Source organism: Drosophila albomicans, chromosome 2R (assembly GCF_009650485.2).
Source record: "Drosophila albomicans strain 15112-1751.03 chromosome 2R, ASM965048v2, whole genome shotgun sequence".
NCBI lineage: Eukaryota > Metazoa > Arthropoda > Insecta > Diptera > Drosophilidae > Drosophila > Drosophila albomicans.
Genome location: NC_047631.2, coordinates 29,897,217 through 29,918,640, shown reverse-complemented (window position 1 = coordinate 29,918,640; position 21,424 = coordinate 29,897,217). Strand labels below are relative to the sequence as shown.

At 40.7% G+C, this 21,424-nt stretch overlaps 1 protein-coding gene across 1 annotated transcript in view; it reads right to left on the bottom strand.

The window, feature by feature from the left end:
• LOC117576396 (uridine phosphorylase 1) overlaps nucleotides 1-21,424 on the bottom strand; it is a 239,162-nt gene that overhangs the window by 154,481 nt on the left and 63,257 nt on the right. The gene's annotated exons all lie outside the window — the stretch shown is intronic.

Genomic DNA, 21,424 nt, shown 5'->3' with positions numbered 1-21,424 from the left:
TGACGATGGAGAGTTCACGTTAATAAGAATAGCTCAGCAAATAGGCCCTATCACACGTTGTTTGGGACGCAACTTTCTAACCAACTTTCAATTAAAACTTTCAGTTTTCATTCACTTTACTCCACACACAAAAACCAGACAGCAGGTTCTTAAAGGTACAATCGTTATGTGTCTAGTTAACTTGTTTGACAAATATCGCATGAGAACTGGCGCTAGAATTGACCTTCAGACAACGAGAGCTCTAACTCTGTTTTATTTAAGCCCGTTGGCAATGTTAACTTATACTTTGCAAATAATAAACTTTAATAGGCAGTTTTCAAATCAATGTCTAGGCTGATAATGTGACAACTACAGTGCTGTATTATGCCAAAATAGTTGATTGAATTTTGATTTATGTGCAACGGCAGTCGAAGCCTGCGCTTGTGTAACTTTGCCCACGTTATTTTCAGCATTTTCTAGTTTTTATACCCGCTACCCATACGGTAGTAGGGTATTATACTTTTGTGCAACATCACATATATATATTCTTGATCAGGCTTAATAACTTTGGTTGACAATCTGGTATATTTTGTTTTCTATGGTATATTTAAAATGTAGTATACATTAATATACCAAATATCAGTATATTTTAGTATTTTTAAACCAGAAAATGTACACCAAGCTTAGGCTTTGATATAGTTTAGTAGTATTTCGGTATATTGGTATTTTTAGGCATATATATTTTGTACTCATCGGTATATTTCGAATGTAGTAGTAAATTAATATACCAAATATAACATTCGGTATATTTTAGTATTTTACAGGAGTAAATCCAACATAGACTTTGGTATATTTTTGTATTTTTTGGTATATTGGATTTATTTCAAATCTAATACCGAACTGATTGCTTTCGTTGAATATGGGTACCGGGTATCTCACAGTGAAGGACACTCGACTGTAGCCCTCTTACTTGATTTTTTTTTGGCGAGCCACCCACTTGTTTGAGAGTCTAGACACTGGCAACGTTTTACATAATTTTGTGCTGCTGCCGCAATTACGAACAAGTATCGACTACCAACTACCAGTTCTCAGCCGTAGCCATTTACACCCACTCCCTCCACTGATACGCTCAGCTATTCAAGTTCAACACACGACTCTTGTTTCGCAGGGAAAACATGGACATCGGCTTGGCATCATCAGCATCAGCTTCAGCATCGCCATCGCCAATCGACTTCCACTTGGCGCAAAATATGCAGCACACAAGTGCCGTTAACCGCCTACGGCAGCCGCAGCAGCAGCAGCATGCGGCAAGCAAGCACACTCTAGAAGTACCACCACAAAGCAGCAAACCGCCACCGCCACCGCTCCACACAATAAATAATATGTAACAAAATCGATACCAGCGCTTTGTGAGTTATGAAGTCGACTTGATGGCGCGTGCGCAACGCTGCGGCTGCCTCTTTACTCAGGTGAGTGCAGACTTTGTTTTTGTTTTTGCGTTTGCTTTGATTTCTTTTCCATTCTGTGTTCTATCTGCGGCTCTGTTAATTTCCGCTTTGGCCCAGAGCACAGCGATTTGCAGATTAATGTGGGTCAGAATGGGCATTTGGTAATTGTGCAGCAGGCAAGCATAAATTGATCAGTTGTCTCTCCCCTCCTCTTAGTTATGCCCGCCTCATAGATGGAAAGCCATCATAAATTGAGATCTGCGTAAGTCAAAAATGGTAAAAATTACTTTCTCACACACATAACAAAGTGACCAATGAAAGTGAAGCGCCGCAATGCAGTTTTTCACAAATTTTCACATGATTCTTTCAATGCAACGAGCATACACACACACTTATATGCACATAAATCATTTGTTTGTTATTTGGTTATTTGTTGTTTGATTCAAATCGATTCATTTGCCAGAGCCACAGAGCCATGGGCGACTGACTCTCACTCTCGCTCTCACTGGGGCGGCCCCATCACAAAAAAAAAGCTTCGTGAGCATCATGGATACCATTCATGCCCAGCTCGACCCGCAGCATTCCAATTTCAATTCCAATTCGATGTGAAGTCCGCTGCTCCGTTGCCTTTCAGCGGCTTTCAATACATGATTATTAATATGCATGGACATGGACACAAATAGTTGTAGCTCTTTTTTTCTTCTCTTTATTATTTTACAATGCAACGTTTTTGGGACGTTTGTAGATAGAAATCAGCAAATTAACGTTATAGCCTCTAGCTATAAAGCACAAATGCTGAGCATTTGAATTTATTTATTTAATTATATGACATAATCCATTTCCATCTGCAGCTAGAACACTGCTCGAATTGTAATTCGTAAATTGTGAAAGTAGCTTCAGAGTTAAAAGTGACTTGGGACACATGGCGAGCAACATCCGTTGGCAGTTGTGTGTCTCATAAAATTGAAATGCAAAGCTGCCAAAGGCTCATAAGGAACAGGTGCAACCAGTCTTCTGCAGTCGTTACTGCAAATGGACTTTGACTGCAGTTTTTAATGTTAATTCTAACGTTCTTCTTGTTTAGACTAAATTGAATTTATGGTGATGCTGTTCACGTTGCTGTTTCTTTCATTTTTATTTTCTTGTTTTTCTTTTTTCTGTGGTGGGAGGAAGCAGCTTAAAACTGCTTAGGAAAAGTAGTAAATTACTTCCCACTCAGGTTGGCAAGCCCCCCCTTGATGAGCTAGATAAATCAAAGTTAAGTCTTCTAACAGTTCACGCTTATGTGGTCATCAATCTGTATCAAGCTCGAGCGTACGTAACGAAAGCTGACTGAAGACTGCAGAAGAGTGCACTTAAACCAATTGAAAGATGCATCCGCAAACGGGATGAAATTAAAGTTAAAGTTGTAGTGCAATTTATGGTTTTTACCTTTGACATGTTTTTTGATGGTTTTCTTTGAATTGATTGAAAATCAGTTGGGCTGGGCATCAAATCGTTGTTGTTGTTGTTGTTGTTGTTAGAGTTGCTCGAAGCCCTCATGGGCAATCGCAACAAATCAAACAATTTCGCTTTCATTGTACGCAGCTCAATTTGTACAATATAATTTACGATATTAAGTTTTCATTAATGCAATTACCGCACGTTAAATAAAAGGCGCTGCGGTTACGTGCAACGTGACCAGATCGAGCAAACATTACATCAGCTGCATCTGCTCTCTGTACCAGGAGAGGAGCAGCATTCGATGTCGATGTCGATGGGATTTGAGCATCAAAGAAAGCGACCGCCAGGGATTAGACATGGCTCAACATTGAAGTTGTAGTTTTGTTTTTGTTTTTGTTTTTGTTTTGGTTTTCTTGTATGGTTGGTCAATGTTGCTGCAACAACGTAACGTTTGCCACAATCCGATGCTATGGCACACATTTCGCTTTATTCCACTACACTTAAGTGTAATAAAATTTGTAATAGAATAAGAACCGAACAACAACTGAACACTGAACTGAACTGAACTGAACTCTTTGGCCGACAAGCGATGACGACGTACATGGAAATCATTTCAAATTTTCTGATTTCACATTTCAGATTTCAGATTTGGCCATTGGGCGTTATCCTCCTCCTCCTCCTTCTCCTAATGCTCTCGTACTCTTTAACTGGATTAAAGATCATTAATAAAAATATGGTTAACTTGCCCGCTGGCAAGTCTCTTAAAGACGTTTCCGTTAACATTTGCTGATGCACTTTTGCTGTTGCCATTGCTTCACTGTTGTTGTCCCGTTTTTAAAAAGTGACCCACTTGCAATCTGTGTGCGGGATACGCCCCTAAATATGACAAACATCCGTTGTTGATATGGACTGAAGTAATCCGAGGCCATATACGATGATAACAAGGTGACACAGCGCACAGTGCTATGGAAATTTTCATTTTCAATTTAAGGCAAAAGCGAAGAAATGGTATCCAAATCAGTTGAGTCAACTTGGCCGAAAAGGCAAAAACAGGCACGAAATTCAAATGACAGTAGTTGAGGTTGCCGCTTAAGTCGCAGTTGGAGACTTGGGGACATTTAGACATTGGGCGATCTCACCCAAATACGCGACAGCTCAATCAGTTGGCCATGTCTGCTGCTTGGTGGAGCTGGAGAGTATTTTTTGGCCAATTTGATTTATGGCCAGCCAGAGTTTTCTTCCTTTTTGCATTTTCATGTTGGAATTCATGCATAAACATAAAAGCTGCCGAAATTTTGAAGCAACCAAGCATAGTCATTGGAACAATAGAACAGCGAGAATGTTGTAGCTGCTGATGTTGTTGTCCTGTGTCTGTACCCGTAACGCTCCATTGTGTTTTATGATACCCAGAACGTGAGGTTAAACTGAGAAGATCTTCTCCTGCCAAATAAAATAAACATATGTACCAAATATGCGAGAGTCTCCTCCTATCTAAAACTCTTCTGGCAAACAAATCGAATTCATTTAGCGCAGTTCATAATCTCTCTTCTTTGGGCCCATGAAATTCTTTTGCGATTCTTCGGCTTTCATTTCGATTCTTTATCACTTTGCAGCTCAGCACTTGCAACATTCGCGATACGCGTGTCGTATTTTGTCAGTCTGTTGTGAAAGCTGCCACAGCAAAAGCGAAAAATTCTATTTATTGACAATACGAATGACTGACGAACTGACTGAGGGAGCGAGTGAAGAAGACAGCGCGTGCTTCTCTCGGCATGGCTTTGATTAGTTAAGGTGTTCGCATTGACCCAGAGAACTACATTTCTCCGACTATGAGAAGCTGCGACTTTGACTGAAGCTGAGACTGAAGCTGAGGTTGAGGTTGAAGAGCCAGACAGACTTTTAATAGCACTTTGAGTGGGAGATCAGCTCTCCAGCTTTAGAATTAAATGAGTAATTAAAGTGGAGGAGTTGGGACGCCTTCAACTCCGTTAGTCAGTCACTCAGTCAGTCAGTCAGTTAGTCAGTCAAGGAACTGTTAACTGTGCCCACAAACAAGAGACGAGACACGAGCAGTTCGCGTTTGTCTACGTTGATAAATGGCCCTTTGTCATCGTCGTGGCCTCGTCTTTCCTTTTCTCTTCCCAGAGTCCAGTTTGCAGCTAGCGTAGCTTCTAGCTCAGAACTGCGACTAATCGCCGCTACTTGGCCCCAGATTTGAAGTTGGACTCAGTTGGCTAAATAGTCTCACACCTCGACAAGGCGGCTGCTAATATTTTGGCCTTTTAGCTGCTGGCAGCAAGCGCAAGCTGCCAGACAACAGCCGAGCAGTCAACTCAATTAGGATGCCTGCAAATGATTCATTCTAATCTAAAGTCGAGTATCTGCAGTCATGAGCTCTCACTAAAGCTGCAGTCTGAGAGTGGCTTCGATTTACCGTTGCGCCGTGCGGCGGCATTCCCCGAGGCGGCTTTTGACCGTTTGTTGTGTCTAGAATTTTGCATGGCCATTTCGTTATTGATTCGCATCTGACCGACTCGAAAATGTCTTCATTTAGTTGCCATCTTAGACACGTTTACACTCTTGGCAAGAATTATGAGAATTTTCCACACGCTTGCAATTAAAATGTAAAAGTAAAAAAAAAGCATAGCACATTATGAATTTTTCCATAAGACATTTGAAAAGTGAGAGTTTTGTCCCGTATGTGGCAAACGATGTGGCATGCGATCGACTGAATGACTCTAATGGATGAGCTGAGATGAGTTCAATAGGCGACCTGTATGTTCATTTGGCTGGGCATCATTAGGCTTAACTTACTTAGCTCTTTTAACTGGGGTCAGTTGATTGAACTTGTTGTCGAGAGCTGGTGTTTAGGTGCAATGAAAGTGAAATGTTCGAGAGGCAATTAAACCAACAACTGTAATTAAAAAAGATCGACTAGAAGATACTCTCTGGCCACTTCCTTATTGTGCAGCTGATTGATTTTTTCAACTGCAAATGCTGAATGCCAAATGCAGCTTGATTTATAATCTAATCGTTGAGGCTTTAAATTAAAATGGAATTCAATTGAGACACTTAAGAAATGTTTATGGAACTCATTAAAAAAGTGTGTTGGCTTCTATTGATTCGGCAGCAATAGCACAAAATCAAATTTAAAATTCCAGTCCTCAGTATCACTGCAATCATTAACTTTGAAATTTATTTACTGAATATATTTTATTGATCGCATATAGGCAAAGCCAGTCTTGGCTGGAACCCATCGGACGTGGGTTCTTGACTCTGTTGGAACTTTCAACTTTGGCCACATGAATTTGCGGCACGGCTCACGATTCGCAACGTTAAAAGGCCATTAATGAAATTTGGGTCTGCAGCAGGTGTCTGCAGTGGGTGTTTTGTGTGAATTGCGTCGCCCGGTGACCCAATAAAAAGCCCATTAAGCCACCTCATGTGTGTGTGCTCTTCGGCGTGCTCTTCTAACTGGCACAAAGGCCAGCTTAGGTGCGATTCGATCTACCTGTGTCTTGCTGTTGCTGTTGCTGTTGTTGATGTTGTTGAGACCCCCAGACCCCCAGACCTGTCGACAGCCAATAGCCAACAGACACAACAGTGACTGACTGAGTCAAACAACGAGACAGCCCCGTTTACGTGTTGATTAATTTGTAAGACGTTTGAGAGAGCCGAATTCAACGCCTACTGCAGACAGACCATTATGCTGCTCAGGTAGCTCAGCTAGCTTTTTGTGTGGTTCGTTCAAATGGCCGATAAGCTGCATAGTTCTCGAAGAGAAATTAAAATGATAATGCCATACAATGGTAGCGATTAACGCCTGCGATATACTCCATTGTTCTCTTGGTATTTATTGTTTCTTGATTAATTTTTATGTCTAATAATAGCATAATCAAAAATGCTTATCGCTGCATTTGCCGTTAGGTATTGACATTGCCTTTTTATTATTTATTTAAAAGTGAAAGGACTGACAGCATCAGCTACTGAAGTGGAACCTACGCATCAGATCAACGACTCAAAGACTGTAAGCTGATAGGAAATAGAGACGTTTTGTTTGTGTGTTTTTTTGGTGAAGGCGGCTTTCCAAATGAAAGTGTCACATCATGTATGAAGTGAGTGTGTGGAGTGGACGCCCAAAATAACCTTGAAATGACAAAGACAGAAACGATAAAGCACGCACATTAAAAAAGAATACCGAGCATTAAGAACATGCTCATAAAAAGAGAAATTCGTCAACATATGTTGATGCTTTTAGACCTTTGTTTAGGCGCTGTTTGTGGCCGCAAGAAAAACCAGCTGAATCACCTCAATTTGCATAGTCCACTCAAAATGTAGGAAATTCAAGCAAGAAAGTTATAATCGAGAGTGTTTGATTTCGTTTGTGATAATTTCAACTCATTTTCATTGAAAACGAAATAACTATACGATTAATAGTGAGGATACTAAAATATACCAACAACAATATATCAAAAAAGGTATGGATGAACTAAACTTGGTATAAAAATATACCATTCCGAAACCTCTAAGCAACTAATAATAGAAATACTAAATAATTATACCGAAAAATGTATAGGAGAAGTATACGTGGCATAAAAATATAAAATTACAAAAAACTTTGCGACTAATAGTGATCATACTAAAATATACTAAATGGACTTGGTACAAAATTATTTAAAATATATCAAAGATTATATGGGAAAACATTCAAAGTCTCGCTACCTTCCAAAGCAAAGAATTGTATTGCACGATGAATTATTTCAAATATATTTGCTCAATTGCTACCAAATTAACGGTGACCATTTAATCTATAATTAGTATTATTTATTTCAACGTTATATTTATTATTATCCAGTTTGCACTTTCTAGCTTTTATAGTCTCTTAGATCTCAGATAAATAGTCAGAAAGTTAGTGCTATATCATCTTATGTTAACCAAGAATATTTTTACATTTCCTGGTGTCACTAAAGTAATAATAACCTTTGTATACCAAGTATAATAAAAAGTAAAAGGCCTCAAACTTGAGTTGAGAGTGACAGCCTTCTAGATAATAGCATCTGGCAGCATGTTTTATGGCTTTAAGTGTGATTGAACCTATGCTAATATGCTGCCATTCAAGTGATTCGCTTTCATTTTGCGAGCGAAATCTTGGTCCAAAGCAAACAAAAACAAAACAAAAAAAAATGAAAAACAGCTTGAAAGCCAAAACCAAACAAAATGTCACACATTCAAGTAGTGTTTCGCATCATTTCACTTGAAGAGAGCTTACGCAAAACTCAACTTAACTCAACTTAAGACTGCGAACTTGATTGACCCTAATGATTTCAGCTAATGATTTTCGCATTCGCATTCGCATGCCCGTGAAATTGCAGCAATAAAAGAAATGAAGCTAAAACTGAAGCTGACGCTGAAGCTTTAAACAAAGTGACCACTGTGCAATGTGTTTTGAAAGTAAAAACAAGCAACAATTCGTGTACTTACATATACAACGAGGCAACAACAGTTGTTTGGCTGTGCTGTGCTGTGTGGTGCATAGCATATCAAGCAACTGTGGCCACAGTTTGACCGATGACAGGAATCTCTCCTTAAAGTGCATTTATTTTCATTTTCGTTGGCATCGTCTCTAACCTTCTGGCTCGTTGCTTTTTGCGCAGCATGTGTGCGAATTGTAAATTGTGCGCTTGCCAAAACAAACAGCGGGAAAATTTATTTTGCAACTATTTGCATTTGCATTTACCTGCCTTGGCCCCACAGCCCCAAGCAAAGCCAAGCAAAGCCAAGCCGATCATAAGCAGTCAAGTCCATGGCCATGGTCATGGCCAAATTCGAATTTCTGAATATACCAAATGATATTTATTTATGCATGTGTGTGCATTCGCACATTTGTGGTCCGGTTTCCATTGCAGCAGCAGCAGCAGCAATACAACAAAATTTCCAAGCTCTGACCCACTTGCAACTGAAACGAATGGCTTAGACAACGAACTTGGTTTTTGGGATCATGACACAAGGATGTTAGGCGAAAAACCTGACATAGGTGCTTAATTAAGAGCTTAAGTATTTAGTTAGCTTCCCTTTTGTGGACTTTTCTGACTGACTGACGGACTGACTGACTGACTTGCTTGACTTTTCTTTGACTGACCACCACAAGTGAATGTTAAGCATGGCACATAATGAACTGTCCGCTCAGATAGCGTACAAAGCTCTCCAGTAAATGTCAAGTGTGAAATATGCATGTAGAAAGGTACAAGCGAGGTATTGATAGTAGACTGACTGTCTTGCAACTGCTGCTGCCTTTATTTTAAATATGTACTTCTGTGTGCTATTTAGGTGATTAAGTGCAATTCTTCATTTAGTTTTATGGTGTTTTGGTTTCAGAGTTCGAGATGCTGAGCTTAGTAAAGTCGACAGCCTCAAGATAAATTTTTAGTGTGCATTCTTAAGTTACTTTTCAGTTGAACTTAAAAGTTTTTACAACAATTGTTGCCCAAAATTTACAATATCTATTTAACTTGCAATCAAATATTTCTGTATTTACTAACAAATCAGTTTCTACAATTATGTAAATCACTTAAGCTGTCAGCTTCTTTCACTTCTTTGCGAGTGATTTGTTGACTGTCCCAAAACTTTTCGACAATTATGCACTTTTACCATACTATTTCAAATTTCGTAGAATTCGACGGTGAATGCATGCTTACACTCATTACTTTGGCCCGCCCACAAACACACGATGCGCTGGATGACTGAATTTCGTATGCAGCTCTTGTTTGCTTTTTAGTTCCCAGCGGACACTTGAGTTTGTCATGTTGGAGCGTCATTTCATCATTTTGAGGAACAGCTCAATTTAAGCAATTTTCAAAAGCAGATCAACTACACGTACTTACCCACAAAATGCCCCCCCCCCCCCCAACGGGGCACTTACCGCTGTGGTTTTCTGTTCTGGCTGCTGGGTGACCCCGAACCACCCACACGTCTTGCATTATGTTGCTTTAATTTGGGTAAATTGGCAAAGGCAGCGAAGCCATGCTTCGGTTTGGCCACAGCGATTGCTGTGGCCGCTTTTTTGCTCGACTTAAATAATTTGAAAACAAATTTCAGCCCTGTTATTTAACTGGCCATTACAAAATTGTTTCTAATGGGCATTTAACCCCGAAAAAGAAAAGGTTCTAAACAATGCTTACATAACATCAAGCAAAATTCATATACTTTTCTGCGATTTACTGTTGCTGCCGCTGTTGCTGCTGCTGCTGCTGGTGAAAAATGACCGACTGCACAAAGGTCAGACAAATATGAGAGCGAGCACGAGCAATGTTCTTATTATTTTTATTATATTTACAAAATTAGTGCATTTCATAACAATTCTGTTTGAGAGTGGAGTTTTTTTTTTGTTTTCGTTGCTGGCCTCCCAACTTGATGCTCATTGAAGTCGTGTTCAGCGGGCAAGTTATGTCACTAATTTGCTGCAGTTGTCGTGCTGCTGATGCTGCTTCTCGTCCCGTAATGCGACATATTTGCTCAGTCTTAGAGAAAGAGGAGACGACAGTCCCTGGAGACTTGAGACAGCAGGCCATTGCATATGGGCAAAAATTAATGCCAAATGGCTTGTTATGTGTGCGAGTGTGAGAGAGGAAGCGAGGGGCTGTAAGCGGGTTAGAAAAACATGAGCCTGCAAACACTAAATGATGATTACTGCATGTTCTGTGGCCAGAGTTATTTAGTTCAGTTCGCTGGCTACGTAATAAACTGCAGGTACTTATTGATTTTTACTGTTAGAAAAGCAAGTTGCTAACATGAAAGTCGTGTGAACAACAGGCCAAAGAAACAAACATTTAGCCCGGCAGCAGACAGTTGCGAGACAAAACAAGAAGAGAACTGGCGGCAACAACTAGAGAGAAAAAAACATTGAACAACAAGCAAGTTATTTGGCAAAAGAAATGGCAAATGTGAACTACTATTGACAATGCGCAAATCTGAGCTAGTTCAAATCACTTAAAGGCAATGAAGTTTGCAGTTATGCTTGGCAATTAGAATTGTTGTCATGTCTTCAATTATCCCAACACACTCAAAGTTTTGTAATTTCAATTTGCAACAAGCGATACTCAAAGTCGTAAGTGCGTAGTTTTTGATCATAACACTGCAAATATTTATGAAGAGGGCCCACGTTCAAAAGAGCATTTTATTGTGATGAGGGAAGAGACAAAGCAGAAGAGAGGGCGGTAAAAAGTAGCAGCAGCTGCTGCTGTTGTTCACGCTGAAGCACAGCGGGGATCTAAAGCTACTCCTGCTGAGTCGCCTCCACCAAAACTGATGACTTACGATCGGCCATATAATTGACGGAAGCTGTCTTCTACCACAAGAAGTCCACAACAGCAACAGCATCGGCAACAGCAATGGCCACGGCTGTTGGTCGCTGCGGTGGCCCATTTCAATTCACTTTTATATGATCGTCATAACATTTAACTAGGATGGAACCATCAAAATGCAATTACTAAATAGTCTTATGGATTGACAATCACGCCGAGCTGTGACTAACTTAAAGAGAACGGAGCCTGATGATGCGAATTTAGCAATGAAATGAGTGCAATTGCCATTAACGAATATGCTAATTTAGATGCTGTGTTGTTGTTGTTGTTGCTGTTGTTGTTGCGGCAACTTACTTAGCTGCATTCCACACGAAACTCAACTGAACAAGCGAGCCAATTAATCGCTATCAAAATCAAGCTTTCCACGAACTGCCAATTATTACACAATGCCAGGCGTCAGCACACCACAGCAACAACAACAGCAGCAGCAGCATCATGGCAAGCATCATAGATGCTAGAGAGCATTGCTCTTGTTTTGCATTGCCATCATTCGGTTGAATCTTTGTGTCTCTTTGGCCATTTTGCCATGCAAATTGGCGCGCTGTCCTCTGGCTGTCAAGTTGATTTGTCATCTTTCAACTTTGACAGCACGTGAGCTGCATGTAATTGCCAATGTCGATGCAACACAGCCTCCTGCCACACTGCCACTGTCAACTGCGAATGCTAAGGGCCCGCCACCGACAGCAAACAGCAGCAACAGCAGCAGCAGCAGCAACAGAAGTCGTTGACAGTCTGTGGCAGGCCGAGCAAATTGGCCTAAACATGTTTGCTGGCAACATTGTTAGCTGTGTTGTGTTGGCTATTGACGCGGCCATTTGCGTGGTCCGAACGTCGATTGTTTATGGCCACACAATTATTTTTTATGGCCAATAGGCATTTCGATTGTTTTATAATTCGCTTGATTTATACAACACACACACACCACACACTTCCTTCCTCTCTAACGCTCCCACTACAGTTCTTTCTCCTTCTCTTGTTCTAATTGCCTAATTAATCGTACAACGCAACGTGTTGAGCAAAACCCAAATAGCACATGATTAAAACCTTGTAGATGTAAACTCCACTCCAAAGTTTGTTTTGTTGGCCAATTTAATTGGTAGTACGAATACGATATTTGCACTGCCGAGAACTAGAACAACACAGAACAGAATCGAACACAACAGAACAGATACAAAACGTGGTGGCATTTAAAACTTTAACGATTTCACACTAATGGTCACACGATAAAGTCCACACAGAAGGCACCCCAAAATGTGCCCAGACACTCGTATTTGTATTGTTTTTGTTCTTCAGAGAGAGAGAGAGAGAGAGAGATGGTAAAGGGAGTCTAAAGCAAGGGCGTGTCTGTTGATGCCTACGCAAACGTCTAACGAACAACAAGTCGCAACTGCGACTGCGACTGAGACTATCGTAGACAAGAGTCAACAAGAGGCAGCGCATGATCTTGATAATTGCCAAAAACGTTTGTGCTGTGCGGTCTTCGCAGCCCAGCCCTAAGAGCCACACCCACAGTTCGCAGTTTCAATCGCCAGTTGCACTCCTCAGAACTTTGCAGTCCTAGTTTCAATCCCAATCCCATTGGCCATTGCCAAGGCACAAACATGGCTTTTAAGGGCCTTACATGTCGATGGGGCAGATTGGCTCAAAGCCAAGCAGCCAAGCAACTGTGTGAGGCCAAGGCAAACGACTCGAAACAAATCGTGTGACGAAGCTGTAAACGCTTCAACTGTCGACTGTGGTCTCCCTCCTGGCTCAACTTTTGCCATTACGCTTTGACTTCACTGCTGCTGCTATCATTTGCTGTAATTGCTCCAAATATTTCGTGTAAAAATGTGTAAGGCGCAGCTGGCTAAACTATTTCTAAGAATATCGATTGATATCACACACTTTATTCTTACAATAACTTTAAAAAACTTTTGATTATTACAAATAGTTCTCCCATCTCTTTAAACTTATTTAATATTTCTGGTATTTCCCCCATTTGTATTTAGATCTTTTAAATGAACTCTATATAATATTTTTGTATTTTCGCCATTACCTTAGAAATTTCATTTTCCCGCATATGTTCTCCTTTTATCTTTTGCGAAAGACAAGACAAATTATTGCTAACGTTAAGAAGTTATGGATTTTTTCATTGCCCATTTTCTGCGCTTCTTTACAAGACAATAAAACATGAGCATAACGCATTAAAACTGAACGTCAGTTGAAGACAAGGCAAAGCCGTTATGTAACGTGTCAAAGGTGACAGCAGCCGTATTAGAAATCAATTTAAGATGAGCTGCAAAACACAGCTGCTAACAGTAAATGCCAAATGGTAAATGATAACTGCTAGATGTTTTGATGCAAGATGGTAAATGGTAAATTGCAATTCAGCAGCAGCAGCAGCAGCAACCAGAAGAAGTTTAGAACACAAAACGGAACTGCAAAACAAATCAATCTGCGTAGTGCAGACGAGACGAGTCTCTGAGAGATAGAGAGAGAGTCCAATTCCAATTGTGATTACAGTGATGCTGGCTGCCACACAGCAGTCAATGCACTTGGAAGCACAAGGCTGCTCATTGGCCACCTGCTGGCCCACCAAAGACACCAAGAGCCACCAACTTCTGGCCAAGTCAATCTCAAGAGTTTTGCCAGCCAGATACTCGTCGTAGATCGTCGTACGGTTTTGTGTAAATTGTTTTCAGTTTCCAACTTGCCGCTTACCGCTTGCCACTTGCCACATGCTGCAATCAGCCTTGTGGTCAATGCCGTTGCTGCCACTGCTGCCGCTGCTGGGTGGTGTTAATTTTTCCACAACTAATTCTTGGCATTATTCGCAGGCAAGTTTGTAGTTACCAGCAGTTGATCGCCAGCTGACAGCCGCAAAAAGTCATAACCCAGGAAGCCATCGCTGCTGGAAATCAACTCGTATTATCTAACCATTTTGATGTGTGTTCACACATGCGGAAGAAGTGGTCAGATGATCATAATCTCGATGCAAGGGAAACTATCTAACTAACTAACTAACTGCTAATCAGACACTATCTGACCACACAAATCAAAGCACAGCACAGTTTGTGCGCTTCGCTTGACAATTGCTTGGAATGCCCATAAAAAAACTAATGATAGCAATCGATTACAAATTGTATATATTTGAATTTCTCCCCACTTCGATTAGTGAAAATTTTCTTGTGTGTGTGTGATAGACAGCTGCATAATTGTTCGTACGCATTCCACAAGACAACTTGAATTAGAGTAGAGTCGAATGAAGAAAACGAGCAATTAAACAAAAACCAATTTGCCACACAGTCGCAAAAGTTTATAAATCTCAGCATGGCTTTAATAAATGTGCACATGCCAAATTGTATCTGCCACAAGCATTGGCATTGTGGCATTGTTGCCAACTTATTGTTGTTCTTCTTGTTGTTGTTCTTGTTGTTTTTATTCTGACGGCTGAACTGCGTCCATAAAAACATTTATAAGCCTCATTATGATGAGCAGACCAGAATTTCTTGTCATTGAGCCACAACATGTATCTTTCGACTTTCACAGCGTGCGCAGCGCGCACTCAGAATGCCATCAGCAGCAGTAGAAGCGAGTGGGAGAGTGGAAGAGAAGAGCGGTGTAGAGTCCAAAGTGTGGAGAGTGCGTTAAGTGGGGTAACTAGAAAAACTCGGTGAGCATTCGATGTTATTCTAGTGTTTCTTTTTTTTTGCTATTGTTGCCATAATTTAATGTTGATTTTTGGTTGTTAGAAGTGGGCTATGACGCTTCGACGTCGGCGGCTCGCTTTGATGTCGCCAAACAAACGCAGCAAGTGCGGTGCGGCGCGCCGAGTTCGTGTCTTAAGTCTTTCGTTTTGACGCACATTTTGTTTTTGTCTATTTTATCTATTTTGTTTGTTTTTTTTTTTTGCGCACACAATTGGTATTTGCTCAACTGAAAACTGCACTGCCCAGCCCCCTTTTCAGCTACAGTGGCTGCAAATAGTTGACCCACTGACGTTGCCAGCAGCCCTAAATGCCAAAGAAGACACGCTGGATGGACCGCAGCGACGGCGGCAGTTGCTTTTGCTTCATCTGACTGACTGACTGACAGCTCTTGAAGCGAACCCAAATGCGGTCTCCACACTCTCCAAGCAGAGTGTTTTCTCTTTTTCTCGCTAACATTTTCATTTTCACGCCGACGCTGATTTCATTTTCATTTGGTTTTGGGTTGAAAAGTCACAACAAGTGGCATTGAGAAGACTTTGGGTCTTCTTTATGTTTTTTTGTTTTTGTTTGCTGCATTTAATGATGCCTCTTGAGAACGCGTCGTGTCAGTTCTCACAGTCTTTAGCGTCAGTTGCAATGAGCGACATAATCCCGCACCATGACCAAGACACTCTTTAAAGCATCCATATAATTCGCGTCTTAGACTGCAAAAGTGACAAATTGCAAGCGCCCTAAGGGGGAAGCTTAACATTTCTACGTAGGTTGTGGTTGTGGCTGCTGTTGCTGCTTGCTTCTTCGACTACTTTGACTTCGAGTGCTGCCCGTTTCATAAATCCAGCATTCAAGCAGGCAGCAGGCAACAGGCAGCAAGCAGTCCTTGGCAATCTGTGGTGCAATCTAACGCACGCTGACTGCATTAGGCAATAAATTGCGAATGTTTTCGGCCGATGCGCCTGGCGGCCATGAAAATTGAATTGTTTGTTGTTGGACTCACTCACGGAAAGGCGAAACGCGCCACGCCCACATTGCGTTGGCCAGGCTCATTAGCGAATATCGTGGGATTGAACGTAATTCTTTTTGTTTGCCCAGCTCAAAGATCGAGCTCTTGAGACTCGGCAAGACAACTCGCAACTCCAGTGGCTTGCGCTTGCTTTGGCTGGCCTGCAACATCTTTTGCGGCACTCAAAATAAATGAGCTCGCATTAAGTTAAATGATTGCGAATATTAGAAAATATTGGCATGCCAAATGCTGGGCAGGCTTACAGAGATCGCACAGCAACACAGCCCAACAGCCGATTCGCTAGTTCAACTCCAAGTCCAAGTCCAAAGTCGCAGCTGTTTTGCTATTTGCTAAAAATAATAAATGAGGCTCTGGCCTTGGCGACGGCTATGTCGTTATGTCTCATTAGCACTTGCCCGGGCATTTACTTAGGTGCGCAAATTAAAATAAAGAGCACCACCGAGCCGCGCGTCTCGTTTGATGGAAAGCCTAAGTCCAGGCACAGGCTCCAGCTCCAGCTTCAACTCGAGCTACAGCTACAGCTACAGCAACAACTACAACCTTAAATCCAGCTCAAAGGCAGCAAACTCGTTTTGAGCTGTCATCGCGCTGCAAAGTCAAAGGCAAAGCAAAGAAATGAGTTGCTTTTGACTTGTACTTTTTGAGTGCTTTCTTGTGCGCCGCTGTCTTTGCATTTTGTATTTGTATTTGATTATTGTGTTTGCAGTCAGGAAGTTGATGCATGACCAAAAACTAAAGAAGACTTTGAGCCATACTTGTTTGCAATTTAATGATTTCGAATTTGGCTGTGCCAGGTTTTTTGTAATGAAAGTGGCCTGCTCTCAGCTCGCGAGATGCTCTTGGAGACGCCTTCACTTTTTTTTCGGGTTCGAGTTTTTTGCTTTTTTGGCACAAATTACCCAGGCAGCTGTTGCTTGGCCTGGCAATCAGCATAAGATTCCAGGCATTTCACTGCAACATTGCTGCCAGCTTCTTCGCTTCATTTCGCAGAATTCCCCCGGTTTTTTCGTCTTTTTTTTTTTGGTTTCGTGTCAACACATTTAATGTGCCTGGCAAGAGTCAGGCAAAAACCGGCCCGGCTCGAACAGATAATCAAAAGTCAAAGCTGGCAATTCAGCGAATGGCTCTGGCAGCATATCATTCATGCATTCATTCACTCACTCAATCACTTGCATACTATATATACAATAAAGTATGTATGTGCTGAGGAGCGTGGGCACAGTCGCTCAATGAGGTCAGTCTGTGTTTGGCCAAAAACATGTTTCAGCATTCTCTCTCCATTAAAACGATAGTTGGAGCCAGAGCCAGAGCCAAGTCCGGCCATTGACTGCCAATCTCACTTGACAATTTCACTTTTGTTTACCATTTATAAAATACTATTTATACAGCTCTGCCCACGACCTTTTGAACTTAAAACCATAGCAAAGCAAAGCCAGGCCAAAGCCAAAGCATTGTTTATATGGGTCACGTCGCAGGTACAACGCCTTGTGGCCATATTTGATTGTCTCAAACATGAGCTACCGTTGTCCAGTTGCTCCATTGTCCATGCCACGCTGTCGCCGTTGTCAATGTTGGCTGTCAATTTTGTCAGGCGGCCTGACAGGCCAACAAGGCTGGGCTTTTGTGCTCAGAATCGAAGCCGCGCAATTGTGGCGGCATGCACACCGCATACCAGATGATCTGGGCAAGATCGACCACGGTTTGTGCAAAACCTGTGCCAAATTCATCATCCACACACCATTAATCACTGGCCACAAAGTGTTTGGCGTCGGCGGCGGCGGTGGCGTGTGCCTCTCCTCCGGCACAGCTGCTGTGGTCAGGCACTTGGGGCACAATGACCCACAAATTTCACAAATCCACAAACCGCAAGAGTAGTTGTTTTTGTTTTTTTTTGCCCACTGACATATATCTATATATAAATTATATTCCCGAAAAGTTCAACTACAACTGCACAGTTGAAAATAAGTGTTGCTAACAAACCAGCTCCATTTGTAGTCGTAATTTGGGAAGTGGCTACTAATTAACCTTAATTGATTGCATTTGACAGCAGCGCTCCATTGTGGGAGCCAAAACTGGAGCAAAACTTCAAGCATACTCTATATACATAGGCATACTGAATCGAATCACCTGAGAGTCTCACATAGAGAAAGATAGAGAAGGCGCCTCCACTCAACGGGGACTCAAACACTATTCACCTCGACTTGACTTGTCTTTGGTCGTCGTCGACTTTGTCTTTGCCGTAATGGCATTCATTATGTCAAACTGAGGCTTCTTCAAGTGCAATGGGATAATTCCAACATTATCATTAGCCCGTTTTTCTGGGCTCTTTTGTTGTTTAGGCCTGAAAAGTGAATCTATGTAGAGGAGCACTGGCTGTTGTTTTTGTTATTGTTGCCATCGATTGACCTGCTGTCTGAAACAGAAAATACAGACAAAAAAAAAAAAAGAAGATCTTGGCACACAAGTTCACTTTCTATTTGCTTTGAATGCAGGCAGCGAATCATCGACTCGCTCTGTGGATTGCGGCTTCTTTTTTGTGACCTGTGCACAAATCACTTCGATTTAATAATAATAACAATAATCAAACGTTTGGAGAGGAGAGAAAACCGTTTAGCCAAGGTGTTTATGGCAAATCGTGACAAAATGCTTTGACTAACTGATAAATTGGTGCAATGAGCCAGTCGGCGAAACAGCAAAAAGCAAGTTGAAAACTGAAGACTGAAGACTGTAAGTGGATTTCATTTGATTGACCATCCTCCACTCCATTTGACATTTGCTGCTTTCTTAGGGTTGGGCCAAAAAGCTGAGAGTTGAAAGCTGATATAGCTGTGAACTGCGGATTAACGAATAAAATATTTGTGCATAATTTTTATTTCACTTGTTCATATGCAAATCTTGTTGTAGAAAGTAAACTTACAATGCAATAATAGCGACAACATTTGCATAGCAGTCAAAAGCAAAGCAAACTGCACTCGCTACAAATGGCATAAATTCGCGAACTGAACAAGTGAAATTGACCAAATTTGGCAAACTGCAACTGCATAAACTACAACCACAAGTCAAATGCAACTCAAGTCACTTTGATGTGTCCTCCCCAACAAAAGAAGCCGAATAGAGTCTGGCGCTGTGGACGACAACATTTTTGGGCCATTTTATATATGGGCATAAATGCGCGAATTCAGCATAAATTTGTAAATCTTTTGCAAATTTCTGCGCAGTTGTATTTTGTGTGTCAGCGAGTCACTTGTCGCAGAAAACGAGAAATACAAATTTTTAGATTATGCGAGTATGAGCATTCAAGCAAATTAGTTTTTTGCTAACATATGTAAATGAATTGCAGACGAGACTTTATGCTGCCTTTCACAAGATGCAACTAAGATACAACTAAGATACAACTTTTAGTTGTATCTATGCATCTTTTTATGTGCTGCTTGATAAGAGTGAAGATAGATAGTTTTGGGTGAAATTATGAGTTAAATGCAGTTAAAGTTAAGATAGAGATTATCAGCGCAAGATTGCCTTATATATAAAAGACTTTTGATTGCAAACAGCAATTAGATAAGGTTATATTTCAGGCAAAAATCATCGTCATTTTCGAGTATACATTGTAAACTATTAAACTTAAAATGTTCCTTAACTATAATAGAGAAATTTTTAAGAAAAATGTTGCTGCAAAGGTATTGCTTGGTATACTTTTTATAATCTTAAGAGAGACCTATTTTCTTAGTATATATTTTGTTCACTTAAGCTGCTCTTCAACTGCTAAAAGTTACCTTAAATTTTTGGATATATTTTGTTTAAACACAACAGTCAAATAATAACACATTTAAGCTACAAATCTTCAGCCAAAAGTTGACCTATTTCTGAGAATGCATTTCACATATTCAAGCAACAAATAATTGGTCAAACTTTACCTTTTATATTAATATGTATTCTAATGCATGCTGCCCACTTAAAGCTATAAATCAGCAGCCAAAAGTTACCCTATATATGAGATATGTTTAGGGGGAAAACAATGCTGAAATGATGATGCACTTAAGCTACAAATCATCAGCCTACATATTAATATGCACATTAAGTCATCAACTTCCATTTAAAGTACAACTCATCAGCTCCAAAGTTGCCCCATTTATGCTGTGCATCTTTGACCGCATTGTTTGAGAAATTCATAGATCCTTGCTAATTGTTCTTTGACTTGCTGCCAAGCAATTAGCAATAGAGCTTTTCTAACACAATTATATATGGAAGACTTCGACTGTGTATGCAAACATTCACACACCCAACCAAACGCCCCAAAGGCCAGAAAACTAGCCCAGACTACACGAAAAAAAAGCTAATACTATAACTCATATGTTAATTAGATAGTTGCTGGCCAGTTGGTCAAAGATACACATCTAAGCGTAACACTAATTGTTGGTCAATGTTCGGACAGACTCTTTAGTGGGTTAACAGGTGACGCGGAAATAACTTACTTACCCAACTTGGTTAGTGAGTTGTACTCGACTCACGACGCCTTCCCTATGACCGCTAGGCAAATAGCCACGCCTCCCTCCAATCTCTTCTGTTCTGCTCTTTGTTCAGCTAACAGGCGGTGCTTAAGAACAAAATGCTTCACGGCGCATAATTAGCATAAAATTAATTGAACTAATTGCATGTGAATGTCTAAATAACTAAATAACTAAATGACTGCAAGACGATCTCTTTCTTTTTCCTTGTTTTTTCGGGCTTTCAGTGTGGGAAATGCAAGTGATACCCATTTCATCGTAATCTTGCATCGAAGCTTTCTTGCTGTATTTATCTCATTACCTAGTCAAAGCTTTAAAGAAGTCCCCTTCGGGGCAAAATTTGGCTAATTTGGGCAACACATCTCCATAAATTGTGCAACTCGACAACAACTCTTTGAAGCGCCGCTTGAGATTCTCACATTTGTCAACACGCTGCCGGAACATGCAGCCACCCAGCAATAGCATCGGCAGACAGGCAGGAGGCAAGTTCTTTCATAAACTTGACAAACGTGCAGCAGGCAGCGAAATGCTGCAGCATCTGACAATTTGCAACATATTACTCGCTGCAAATGCAATTGATGCGATTTGGTTGCCGATGCAAGCCCTCCAAGCTGTTTGATGTATAGCCTCATTGCCACCGTGGCAGCCACAAGTGGCAAGCACATAAATTCAACTTAGCTGGTGCAACTTTGTTGCAAGTTGTTCAAGGCAGTATCACAAATTTATCAAATCAAAAGTTGCGATATTAAAAATAGCATCAGGTTTAGATACATTTTTTAAAGACTTTTCTTAATGCATTTGGAGTCGGATAAGAATGACAATAATAATAAAAAATTGTTATTTAATTTGATTAATATAAATAATTTAATTAAGGAAGAGTTCAGTATTTATAAGAATAGTAAATGTTGCTTCTTTTATTTACCACAATTTGTGCACTTTTTTCAGTACAATCCGAAATTATGATTTGAATTTCCAA